This window comes from Notamacropus eugenii, chromosome 4 (genome assembly GCF_028372415.1).
Source record: "Notamacropus eugenii isolate mMacEug1 chromosome 4, mMacEug1.pri_v2, whole genome shotgun sequence".
NCBI lineage: Eukaryota > Metazoa > Chordata > Mammalia > Diprotodontia > Macropodidae > Notamacropus > Notamacropus eugenii.
In genome coordinates this window covers 136,777,827-136,791,848 of record NC_092875.1, presented here as the reverse complement: position 1 = coordinate 136,791,848, position 14,022 = coordinate 136,777,827, and the positions used below count along the sequence as shown (strand labels likewise).

General features: G+C 36.0%; 1 pseudogene; it reads right to left on the bottom strand.

Moving 5' to 3' along the window:
* Positions 1 to 12,459: 12,459 nt before the first annotated feature.
* LOC140498260 (histone chaperone ASF1 pseudogene) lies at positions 12,460 to 13,138 on the bottom strand (annotated as a pseudogene).
* Positions 13,139 to 14,022: the final 884 nt, after the last annotated feature.

Sequence of the window (14,022 nt, the reverse complement as noted above, 5' to 3'; positions counted from 1 at the left end):
CCTCCTTTTTATCATTCCACCCTCTTATTCCCTTTCCCTCTACTTTCCTGTGTAGAAAGATGGATTTTTCACACCAAACTGAGTGTGAATATTATTACCTACTTAAGCCAAATGCAATGAGAGTGTGGTACACTCTTTCCTTCTCTCCTCTCCCTTCTTCCTCTCCTTTCAAAAAAGTTTTTATTGCCTCTTTTATTTGAGAAATAATGTGTCCCTTTCTATTTCTCCCTTTTTTCTCCCAATATATTACTTTCTCACTTCTTAATTTTCCTTTTTTAGATATCACCCCTACCTGTTCAACTCACTCAATGCCTTCTGTCTATATGTATATAATTCCTCCAACTACCCTAATACTGAAAAAAGTCTCACAAGTTACAAATATTATTTTTCCATGTAGGAATGTAAACAGTGCTACTTTAGTAAGTCTTCGTAATTTCTCTTTTCTGTTTACCTTTTCATGTTTATCTTGATTCTTGTGTTTGAAAGTCAAATTTTCTATACAGCTCTGGTCTTTTCATCAAGAAGCTTGAAAGTTCTCTATTTCACTAAATGATCATTTTTCTCCCTGAAATATTATATTTAGTTTTGCTGGCGGATGAATCTTGATTTTAATCCTAGGTCCTTTGATCTCTGAAATATCATGTTCCATGCCCTTTGATTCCTTAACACAGAAGCTGTTAGATACTGTGTTATCCTGATTTTGTTTCTACAATACTCAAAATGTTTCTTTCAGACTATTTGCAATATTTTCTCTTTGACCTGGGAACTCTTAAATTTGGCTACAATATTCCGAGGACTTTTACTTTTGGTATCTCTTTCAAGAGGTGATCAGTGGATTCTTTTCATTTCTATTTCACCCTCTGGTTCTATAATATTAGGGAAGTTTTCATTGATAGTTTCTTGAAAGATGATGTCAGGCTGTTTATTTTGATCATGGTTTTCAGGTGGTCCAATAATATTTGAATTGTCTCTCTTGGATATATTTTTCCAATGAAATATTTCACACTGTCTGCTGTTTATTCATTCCTTTGGTTTTGTGTTATAATTTCTTCATTTTTCATTTTTTTTGTTTTTTTGTTATTTTTTTAATTTGTAATCAGTGTTCTACAATCATTTCCATATGTCTTTGATTTTCCCCTCCCTCCCCCACTTCGTCTTTATCTCCCCACTCCTTCCCTGAGACGGCATACAGTTTCATATAAGTTCTATACATACATTCCTATAAAATATAATTTCACGGGGGGCAGATCCAAAACGGCAGAGTAGAAACATGCATATACTCTAGTTCTTCCCCCACAGCCCAAAAAATACCTGTAAAGAATGACTCTCAACAAATTCTAGAGCACCAGAAGCCACAGAACGAAAGTGTGGAGGAGATTTTCAGCCCAAAGTGACCTGGAAGGTCAATGGGAAAGGTCCGTCTCATTGAATGCACAGTGGAGCACAGCCCATCCTGTGCCATGTGGCACTGGGAGAAGCAGGATCAGAGCAGGCTGCGGGGATGGAATCCCCAGCAGCACCAGAGGTTCCAGATACCTCAATCCACAGGCGACAAACACACTTCAAAGGTCAGTGAGAGGGCTTTTTCACTTCAGTGAAAAGGGAGCAGGGTCCTCCCCTAGTGATAGCAGCAGACAGCAGCAACATCAGGTGGCAGCTGTGGTGCCCAAAACAGGGAGAAGCAAACCTCCACTGTTGGAGTACTCAACTTAAAGGCCCTGGAGGAACTGAGCCACTGATTTGAACCTCAGCCCTGAATGACAGCCCCAACCTAACCTAAAATCCCTAAGGAATTGAGCAGCTGATCCTAATATCACTGACATTGGCAGCACCACCCCTGCCTAGAACCCCTGAGGGAATTGAACAACTGATCTGATTCACAGCTTGAGCCCAGCCAGGAAGCAAAGTCCTCTTCATTGATTATGCCACCTTGGAGGAACTGAAAACTTACAGGTCCTCAGAGTATACCCTATTTTCACAAAGGACCCAAAAGTCAAGTAACTGGTGGGGAAAACCCCAAAAAGTGGAAAAAAATAACACAATAGAAGGTTACTTTCTGAGTGAATGGGTATTTTCTCCCATCCTTCCAGATGAGGAAGAACAATGCTTACCATTAGGGGAAGACATAAAAGTCAAGGCTTCAGCTTCACAAGCATCCAAAATAAATAAGCATTGGGCTCAGGCAATGGAAGGACTCAAAAAGGATTTAGAAAATCAAGTAAAAGAAGTGGAGGAAAAACTGAGAAGAAAAATGAGAGAGATGCAAGAAAATCGTGAAAAGCAAGTCAACAACTTGCTAAAGAAGACCCCAAAAAATGCTGAAGAAAACAACCTCTTTTAAAATAGGCTAACTCAATTGTCAAAAGAGGTCCAAAAAGTAAATGAGGAAAAGAATGCTTCAAAAAGCAGAATTATCCAAAAGGAAAAGGAGATTCAAAAGCAAATTGAAGAAAATAGTTCTTCAAAAATTAGAATGGAGCAGATGGAATTTAATGAATTTATGAGAAAACAAGAAATTATAAAACAAAACCAAAAAAAAGAAGACATGGAAGATAATATGAAATACCTCACATGAAAAGCAACTGACCTGGAAAATAGATCAAGGAGAAACAACTTAAAAATCATGGAGCTACTAGAAAGCCATGATCAAACAAAGAGCCTAGACATCATCTTTCATGAAATTATCAAGGAAAACTGTCCTGATATTCAAGAACAAGATAAATATTGAAATAATCCACCAATTATCTCCTGAAAGAGATCCAAAAAGAGAAACTCCTAGGAATGCTATAGTCAAATTCCAGAGTTCCCAGGTCAAGGATAAAATATTGAAAGTAGCTAGAAAGAAAGAATTAAGTATTGTGGAAATACAATCAGGGTAGCAAAATATATCTAGCAGCTTCTACACTAAGGGATCAAAGGTCATGGAATATGATATTCCAGAAGTCAAAGGAACTAGGACTAAAACCAGGAATCACCTCTGCAGCAAAATTGAGTATAATACCTCAGGGGGAAAATGATCATTCTATGAAGTAGAGGACTTTCAAGCATTCTTGATGAAAGTTCCAGAGCTGAAAAGAAAATTTGCCTGTCAAACACAAGAATCAAGAGAAGTTTGAAAAGGAAAACAGCTAAGAGAAATCACAAGGGACTTATTAACTGGAACTGTTTACATTCCTACATGGAAAGATAGTATTTGTAAGTCTTGAGACTTTTCTCAGTATCTAAGTAGCTGGAGGGATTACACACACACACACACACACACACACACACACACACACACACGCACACATACACACACACACATCACCCCACACAGAGAGAGAGAGACAGAGACAGAGACACAGAGAGAGACAGAGAGAGAGACAGAGAAAGAGACAGAGACACAGCAGAGGGTGACTTGAATAGGAAGGAATCATATCTAAAAAAACACAATTTATGGGTGAGAGAGGAATATATTGGGAGGAGAAAGGGAGAAATGGAATGAGGCAAATTATCTCTCATAAAAGAGACAAGAGAAAGCTTTTTCACTGGAGGGGAAAAGGAGGGAGGTGAGAGGGAAAAAGTGAAGCTTACTCTCATCACATTTCACTCAAGGAAAGAATTACAAGGACACTCAATTTGGTATGAAAACATATCTTACAGTACAGGAAAGTAGGAGAGAAGGGGATAAATAGGGGAGAATGGGATAAGCAGGGTTGGGGGGATGATGGAAGGAAGGGCAAACAGGAGAAGGCAACAATTAGAAGCAAGCACTCTTGGGGAGGGACAAGGTCAAAAGAGAGAATAGAAGAAATGGGGGGCAGGAAAGGATAGATAGAAATATAGTAAGTCTTACACAATATAACTATTATAGAAGCCATTTACAAAAGCACACATATATAGCGTATATTGAATTACTTGCCTTCTCAGTGGGGATGGGTAGGGAGGGAGGAAGGATGAGAAGTTGGAAGTCAAAGTTTTAGGGATGTATGTTGACAATTATTTTTGCGTAAAACTGGGAAATGAAAAATACAAGTAATAGGGTATATAAATTTATCTCAACCTATAGGACAAGAGGTAAGATGGGGATAAGTGAAAGGAAGGGTATTAGAAGGGAGAGCAGACTGGTGGAAGGCATAATCAGAATGAAAGTGGCTTTGGGGTGGAGGGAGCAGAGAAATGAGAAGAAAATATGGAAGAGAAAATTTTGTGGAATTGAATGTTAAACACTTTAAATTAAAAAAATAAAATAAAATTTCACCTTTGTCCTATTCTATACAAGAATTAAAAGGAATTGGAGAAATCTCAAAACATACCAAAACATAACACAAAAGAAAATGATCTGCTTCATTCTAAGATCAAATTCCATGTTCTTTCTCTGGATGTGGAAGGCATTTTCACTTAATAGACCATTGAGGATTATCTAAGTCCTTGCCTTACAATAAGTATTAAGTCTACTAGAAAAAATTTCTCGCACACTATGGTTGTTGCTGTGTACAAAGTTCTCCAGGTTCTGCGCCTTTCACTTAGAATCAGTTCATATAAGTCTTTCTAGTCCTCTTTGAAGTCTTCCTGTTCATTATTTCTTACAGCACAAGAGTACTCTGTTACATTCATATATCACAATTTATTCAGTCATTCCCCAGTTGATGGGCGTCACCTTAATTTCCAGTTTTTGAATACCAGAAAGAGAACTGCTGTAAATATATGTATACATGTGGAATCCTTTCCCATTTTTATGATTTCTTGGGGATACAGTCCTAGGAGAGGTATTGTTGGGGCAAAGGGTATGTCCATTTTTGAAGCCCTTTGGGCTTAGTTCCAAATTGTTCTCCACAATGGTTGAATCAGCTCACAGCTCCACCAACAAAGAATTAGTGTTCCAACTGTCCCACATCTTCTCCAATATTTATCATCTTCCTGTTTTGTCATGTTAGCTAATCTGATAGGTGTGATATGGTATCTCAAAGTTGTTTTAATTTGCATCACTCTAATCAATAGTGACTTAGAGTATTTTTTCATATGACTGTAGATAGTATTATTTTCTTCCCCTGAAAACTTCCTGTTCATATCCTTTGAAATTATATCAGTTGGGGAATGGGTTGTGTTCTTCTACATTTGACTCAGTTATATCTATATTTTAGAAATGATGCCTTTGTTACAGACATTAGTTGCAAAAATTCTTTCCCAGTTCTCTGCTTCCCTCCTAATCTTGATTGCATTGGGTTTAGTGTGCAAAAACGTTTCAATTTAAGGTAATCAAAAGTTTTCATGTTGTACTTCATAGTGCCTTCTATCTCTTGTTAAGTCAAAAATTCTTCACTTCTCCATAAATCTGATAAATTCACTATTTCTTGCTCCATTAATGTGTTAATAATATCAATCATTATACCTACATCATGTACTCATTTGGACTTTGTTCTTGTGTATGGTGTCACGCATTGGTCTATGCCTAGTTTCTGTCACACTGTTATCCAATTTTCCCAGCAATTTTTGTCAAACAGTGAGTTCTTATTACAGAATTTGGGGTCCTTGGGTTTATCAAACTGCAGATTTTTATAATTATTGTCTACTGTATCTTGAGTACCTAACCTATTCCAATGGTCTTCCCTTTTTGTTTTTTGGTCTGTACCAAGTGGTTTTGATAACTGCTGCTTTATAATACAATTTGACATCTAGAGCTAGACTACCTTTACCAACATTTCTTTTCATTAGTTCCCTCGATATTCTGGAGCTTTTGTTCTTCCAGTTGAATTTAGATATTATATTTTTCTAGCTCTAGAAAATAATTATCTCATGCTGTGATTGATATGGCACTGAATAAGTGAATTAATTTAGGTAGAATTGTCATTTTTACTATACTGACTCAGCCTACTCACAAGCAATTGATGTTTTTCCACTTATTTAGATTTGACTTTATATGCGTGAAAAGTGTTTCGTGATAATGGACATCCTTGTTTCACCACTGATCTTATTGGAAATGCATCCAGTTTATCTCCATTGCATGTAATCCTTGCTGAATTATATGCAGATGCTAGTTATTATTTTTTGGAAAGTTTCATTTATTCCTATGCTCTCCAGTGCCTTCGATAGGAATGGATATTGTATTTTGTCAAAAGCTGTGCCTGCATCTATTAAGATAATCAGGTGCTTTCTGTTAGCTTTGTTGTTGATACGATCAATAATGCTAATAGTTTCCTAATACTAAACTAGCCTTGCATTCTTGATATAAATCCTACCTGATCATCATATATTATTCTCATGATTAGTTGCTGTATTATTTTTGTTAATATATTATTTAAAACTTTTGCATCTATATTCATTAGAGAAATTGGTCTGTAATTTTCTTCCTCTGTTTTGGCTTTTCCTGTTTAGGTATCAAAACAATATTTTTATAATATAATATTTATAATATTATTTAATAATATATTTATATATAATATAATATTATTATTAATATATTAAATTAGTATAATATAAATATTATATATAATATATTATATAATTATGTTATATATATATAATTATATATAATATGTATTATATATAATATAATATAATACAAATTAATATAATAAATATAATAATATATTTATAATATGTATTATAAAAAGAATTTTGGAGGACTGCTTCTTCCTCAATTTTCCCAAACACTCTATACAGTACTGGAATTAATTGGTCTTTAAATGTTTTATAAAATTCACTCCTAAATCCATCAGACCCTGGAGAATTTTCCCTGGGAGATCATTTATGACTTGTTCGATTTGTTTTTCTGAGATTGGGCTATTTAAGTATTCAAATCCCACTTCTGTTAATCTGGGCAGTTTGTATTTTTTCAAATAATAATCCATCTCATTTAGATTGGCATATTCATGGGCATATAGTTGGACAAAGTAATTTCTAATTATTGTTTTAATTTCCTCTTCACTGGAAGTGAGTACAGCCTTTTCATTTTTGATATTGGTAATTAGGTTTTCTTCTTTCTTTTTTCAAATCAAATTGACCAAAGGTTTGTCAATTTTACTGTTTTTTTTTCATAAAAGTAACACTTAATTTTGTTTATTAGATCAAAAAGTTTTCTTAATATCAATTTTATTAATCTCTCCTTTTAGACTTCACTATTTCTAATTTGGTATTTACTTGGGGATTTTCAATTTGTTCTTTTTCTAGCTTTTTCAGCTCCAGGACCAATTCATTGTTCTCTTTTTTCTCTATTTTATTCATGTAAGCATTCCAAAATATAACGCTTCCCCTAAGAACTGCTTCGGCAGTATCCCATAAAATTTGGTAGGTTTTCTCATTATTGTCATTCTCTTGAATGAAGTTGTTGATTGTTAATATGACTTGTTGTTTAACCCACTCTTTCTTTAAGATTAGATTATTTAGTTTCCTATTAACTTTTAGTATATCTTTCCAAGGCTTTTTATTACATGTAATTTTATTGAATTATGATCTGAGAAGGATGCATTAACTACCTCTGCCTTTCTGCACTGGATTGAGACGTTTTTATGCACTAGTATATGGTCAATTCTTATATATGTGCCGTTTACCACTGAGAAAAAGGTATATTCCTTTCAATCCCCATTCAATATTCCTTAGAGATCTATCATATCTACCTTATCCATAGTTTTATTCACCTCCTTAGTTTCTTTCTTCTTCATTTTGAGGTTAGATTAATCAAGTTCAGAGAGGGGGAGGTTGAGGTACCCCACTAGTGCAGTTTTCTTCCAGTAACTCCCTTAAATTTTCCTCTAAGAATTCTGATGTTTTACCATTAGGAACATATATGTATAGTAATGATATTCCTTCATTGTCTATGGTGCCTTTGAACAGGACATAGTTTCCTTCCTTATCTCTTTTGATTACTTCTATTTGTGCATTTGCTTTGTCTGAGAATACCATGGCTACCCTTGCTTTTTTGACATCAGATGGAGCAAAATATATTCTGCTCCAATCTTTTACCATTTTTTTGTGTGTGCATCCACCTATTTCAAATGTGTTTCTTGTAAACAACATATTGTTGAATGATGGTTTTCAGTCCATTCTGCTATCTGTTTCCATTTTATGGGAGATTTCATCCCATTCACATTCACAGTTATTATTAGTATCTGTGTCTTTCCCTCTATCCTCTTTCCCATCGTTTGTGCTATTAGTTCTCCCTCTCCCTTCGCTTTCACAATAATTTTTGACCACCACCTCCCACTGTCTTCCCTTTCTTTTTTCAGTCCTGCTCCATTTTCCTCCCCGTTACCGTTATTACTTCTTCCCTCCCTTTTACCCTCTGCTCCCCTTTCTTTCCCTCTTTCCGTCCTATTGCTTACAGAGCTAATTAGATTTATATACTTAAATGCTTTCTTATCTCCTTGAACCAAATCAGGTGAAAGTACCTCTCAAACAATGCTCATCTTCCTCCCTTCTTTCCCTCTACTATAATATAGTTTTGTACTTTTTCTGTGATATATTTTACCATTTTCTGCTTTCTCTTTTTCACATCTCCTGTAACAATTCCTTCACATGCTTGCATTACATTTTTATTATCACATCATTTACTTTATGCCAATTCCCTCTATCTGTGTATATCCCTTTTATTTCTCATAATAGGTATACAATTCTCAAGATTAACAAGTATCATCTTCCCTTACAGGTACATAAACAATTTGCCCATACTGAGTAACATTTTTTTTTCTTTTCTACTGTTTATCTTTTTATGCCTTTCTTCAGATGTGCTTTTGAAGATAGAATTTTCTATTGAGTTCTGATCTTTTTATCAGGATGATCTGGAAATCCCTTATTTCATCAAATGTCCATCCCCTTGCCTGAAATATTATGCTCAGCTTTGCTGCATAATTGATTCTTGGTTGTAGTCCCAGCTCCTTTGTCTTAAAGAATATCGTATTATAATTCCATTGATCTTATAATATAGAAGTTTGCAAGATCCTGTGTGATTCTAACTGTAGTTCCTCAGTGTTTGAATGGTTTCTTTCTGTCTGCCTGTATTATTTTCTCCTTCACATGATAGTTCTGGAATTTGAAAATAATATTCCTAGCTGCTTTTATTTTGGGATCCCTATCAGCAGGTGACCACTGGAATCTTTCGATGACTATTTTCCCCTCTGGATATAGGACTTCTGGACAGTTTTCCTTGATGATTTCTTGGAAGGTATTATGCAGACTCCTTTTTCTTTTAATTGTGGCTTTCTGATAGGCCAATTATTCTTAGATTTTTTTCTTCTGTATCTGTTTTGCAGGTCAATTGTTTTTCAGGTTAGGTATTTTACATTTTGTTCTCTCTTTTCATTTTTTAGATTTTATTTGACTGATTCTTGATGACTCATAGAGTCATTAGCTTCTACTTGCCCAATTCTAATCTTTATCAAATTGTTTTCTTCAGTTAACTATTGCATCTCCTTTTCCATCTACCCAATTATTCCATTTAAGGAATTATTTTCTCCAGTTAGTTTTTGTACTTCCTTTTCCATTTGTCCATTTTTACCAGTTAGGTTTTGTGCTTTCTTTCCCATGCATCCAATTTTCCTTTTTAAGGACCTGTTCTCTTCAGTGAATTCTTTTATCATACTTTTTAAATCATTGGTCAGTTTTTCTTCCATTTCTCTAATTTAGCTTTTAAAATCCTTCTTCACCTCTTCCAAAAGAGATCTTTGTGCTTGCAACCAGTTCATTGACCCTTCTGAAGTTTCATATGGAAGTACAGTCTTCTTCATGCTGACCTCTTTGGTATTTGTGTTTTGGTCCTTGTCCCCACAGAAAGGTTCTATGTTCTTTCTTTCCTGCTTTGCTTCTTTCTCCTGATGATGAGGTTTCGTGTGTTGTGGACTCTGGTTCTTTCACCTAGAAGCTAAAGTACTGCATCTTGCCTGTTGCTGAACTGTCTGGTGTGAGAAAGTAGAGCCCCACGTGAAGTCTTTTTTGTGTTTCCCTGAATTGACCCAGGAGCTAGCTTGTTAAATGTGGAGGACAGGTGGTCTGGCCATAGGAGGTCTCCTCTGCTGAGACAGAGCATAACCAAGCTCAGTGTTTGGTGGTCCTGGCTGCCCTAGTGTCTTCTTATTTTCCCTGCAGTGCTGAGGCATGTCTGGTGTCCTGGTGTTGGTGGTTACAGGGCTCCACTCCCCTGGGACTCTGGATATCCTCCTAGTTTCCTGAGTTGGGCTGTCTGGGACAGTTCCAGTCCTGCAATGATTTCTTTCCACTACAACAAGAGGGATCCTCCTTAACAATTTTCCTAGCCTCAAGTGGTACAATGCTGTTTACCCCTTCTGATCCTATTGTTCCAGGATTTTTTTGGGGAAATATTTTATGGTTCTTTCAAGGTCAACAAGGAGAGACGAAGAGAGTATTTATGCATCACTCTGCCATTTTGGGTCCTGAAAGTTCTAGCAGGTGACTTACAGACATTTAATCTATGGGCTGATAGTCTCAGGAGCAGTTGCTACAGGTACACGGGATTCTGGAACTCTCATTCGCTCCTTTCCACTGGACTCCTGTCCTGGTCTGATATGTCTGAGATTCTGTGGTACTTCCAGTGCCTCAGACTATCTGGGACTTCTTTCTAGTCCCTGCTGTGGTGGGGACATGGCTAATTTTTCATGGAGTCATTGGTTTCCATCTGCTTCATTCCAGTCCTTAAGGAATCATTTTCTTCGGTGAGCTTTTGGAATTCTTTTTTCCATCTGGCCAATTCTGGTTTTTAAGACCTTCTTCCCCTCTTTGGCATTTTGGATCTCTTTTGCAATTTGGGATCGTATATTTTCTAAAGTTTCATTTTAAATCATTTAGGGCTCCCCTTTAGGAAACAATTGATTCATTTTTCATGATTTTCTTTCATCACTCTCATTTCTCTTCCCAATTTTCACTCTACTTCTCTTACTTGATTTTCAACATCCTTTTTGTGGTCTTTCATGGTCAGAGACAATTCATATTTTTCTTGGAGTCTTTGAAGGTAGCAACTTTAACTTTATTGTCTTTGTTTGTATAAGTTGGTTTTCCTCTTCTCCAAAGTAAGAATCCATAGTCTGATTCTTTTTCCAGTTTTTGCTCATTTCCCCAGCCATTTACTTGACTTTTGACCTCTTTGTCAAGGTAGTTCTCTGCTTTCCATGGGGATGGGGTGGTTTGTACCATCAACTGCTTGATACCCCCACAATCTGTGACCCAGTGCTCCAATAACAGCTGTTGCTTCTGCCCCTACTACTGTTGTCACAGGCTCTTTCACTTCCTCTGATGCGCTGGAACTGGGGCTGGCCCACTCTATTCTCTCACAGAGGTCCCACAGGTTTTATCCACTGATCTTAAAATTTGCCCTCAGTGTTTTGGGGTTTTGAAATCTGGAAATTTCAAACAATGTGAGAGATTAAGTCCCTCAGAAGTCTTCCCAAGTCTTATCTGTGCTGTGGCCCAAGCTGGACTGTGCTCTGCTCCTAACCCTATGGGATAGGTGCTTCCCTTAGACCTTCCAGGCTGTCAGGGGCTGGAGATTTGCTTCACTTTGTCCTTATGTGGGTTCTGCAGCTCCATATTTTTTTTAAGTCATTTTTACAGGTATTTAGGTTGGCTTGAGGGGAGAGCTCTAGCAAGTCTGTGATTTTACTCTTTCATCTTGACTCTTCCCACATTGTTTTGCTTTTGTAAAAAATGAAAATGGAAGTCCTTTTCCAAATAATTTATCTATTCTACTTTTCCAGCATTAGTTTCTGGAGTTCTGTTGTTTCTTATTCTCTCTTTATTTTCTCTTCCATTGAACTGCCTCTCCATGTTTAACCCATTCCAGATGTTTGTGATAATAGGCCTTTCATAAATACATTTTGAAACATTTTCCTCCTATCTATTATCTTCGTGTTTTCCACATTGTTTTTTTTTTCTTTCTCAGTTCTATCTGAGTTCCTGATTCCAGGTAATTCTCTCCACCCCTTATCCATCATCAAGTCCTCCAGAAATCATCACAAATGCTTTTTCTTCCACAATCCCTCCTGTGGTTCTAATCAGTAGCTCACCACGCAATACACTTTAAAAGCCCTTTTCTAATATCTACTTAAATAACCATTTTTTTTAATATGACTAATTATATTGAATATTTTCCTAGTATCAAATCATCCTCACATCGCTGTTGAAAATCTAAATGGGTCATAGTGAATGTTGTTGTTGTTATTATTGTTGTTGCTATTGTTGTTGTTGGGAGAAATATTTGTAGCAGAAAATAATTTATTTAAAATTTTTGAATGATATTGATAATGATATTGATTATTTTGTGTGTGTGTGTGTGTGTGTGTTCTGTACTTTGTCCTTCCCTGGTTTAGGTATCTAGAAATAATCATTTCATAAAAGGATTTTTTTTCTTTTTTTTTTACTTAATAATAGTTCTATTTATATTTCACAATTTGATCAAATACTGGTTCTTATAAACTTTCTACAGGATGTTTTTAAAACAAATTCTTAACATTTTGTCTTGACTGTGTACTTAAAGTATTTCAGGGAAATAGTTCTGTTTGTTTTTATAGCTTAACATGTACTAAAGGGATGGCAGGTAGTCACATGCAGTCCATATGGGATTTGAACATGACATTTAATTAATTTTCTGATATTGACCATCCCTTTGATGCTGAAGGCTATGCATCTGTTGAAAGAAGTGGCTGTAAGTTTGGGTTACTGCTCTCTGCATCTTCCAGTTTATCAGTATTGTCTTCCCAGTTAACGTGGAATCTTGTGATACCGGGATTAGATGTCAAAATATTCCTTTGAAGCTTAGAAAAGTCGGGTTTAACTGATGGGTTTTCCCTTAATTCTGTCTCCATATATTCACTATTTACATAATGGCCACTCTAATAAATTCTTGACCTTGATAGGTACATGTAATTAGCACAACTGTTACACCTACTGCATCTGCATCTGGAATAAGTCCTGGATTTTGCACATCAGCCTGGAATATAAACGTATGCCATCCTGCAGGAACAGAGCCCACTAAAACACAGTCGAAAACTTGATCATATTCTTCACTTTCTGCTGAGCCCACATAGATAATTTTCCACTCGAAGTTTTCCGACAAATCCTCTATGCACTCAAATGTGATTTCAAACTGAAAAGAGTTGTAGAAAGGAGAAGGGTTGTCCAGCACCACTACATTGTTCACCTGAACCTTTGCCATATTTTGAGAGAGAAGGATAGAAACCCCACACAAACGATAGAGGTGTTCTTGTCACACAACCAAGTCCAATGTGTTCTGGCTGGGCGCAGCCCCTGCTCCAGCACCTGCCTTGGGCCAACTGGCGGTGACTTGGGAAACTTTTTGTCATCTCTTCCTCCCCTCGTCATCTCTTTCTTCTTTTTCTTCTTCTTCTTCTTCTTCTTCTTCTTCTTCTTCTTCTTCTTCTTCTTCTTCTTCTTCTTCTTCTTCTTCTTCTTTTATTTACACCAGAAAACAACTCCACAGTGTTTTTGCAGCTTTACTATTTCACTCAACTACAGCCCATTGAGCTTGGTTAACTAGTAGCGTGGGCCCAGATTGGCAGCACGCTGAGCTGTGACCCTCCTCCTCCTCTAGCTCCTGTTCCAGGAGAGAGCAAGATGGGCTCCCTTCCCCCGAATAAAAATGTTTTCTTGTATTGCTTTCTTTATCAAATTTTGAGAATCATTTGCATAGTGTAGATGCTAATTTTTCTATAAAGTTTTAACAGAATTCTCATATTAGGTTGTGAGTATTAGTAAATTTCCTCTTTGGAAATTCCTTCACAGATAAGTATATTTTCTTTTCTGAGATTGGGTCATTCAAAATCTCTAGTTTTTGGAATATATTTTTATTTTTGAAGGTTTTCCTGTATTCTTTTATCTTTACAGTTTTTCTTTGTTGTATAGCTATGATTTTTCAAATCTTATTTTCTTTTCATTGTGATTTCATTTTGCTAATCTGGTAGGTTTTTAAATTGATTTTTTTTTGCCTCACTGTTAAAAATCAGATTGCTTAAATGTTTTTCACTTTTATTATTCTTTTAAATGATACAGTTAATTGTTTTATATTGTAATTTATTTTAG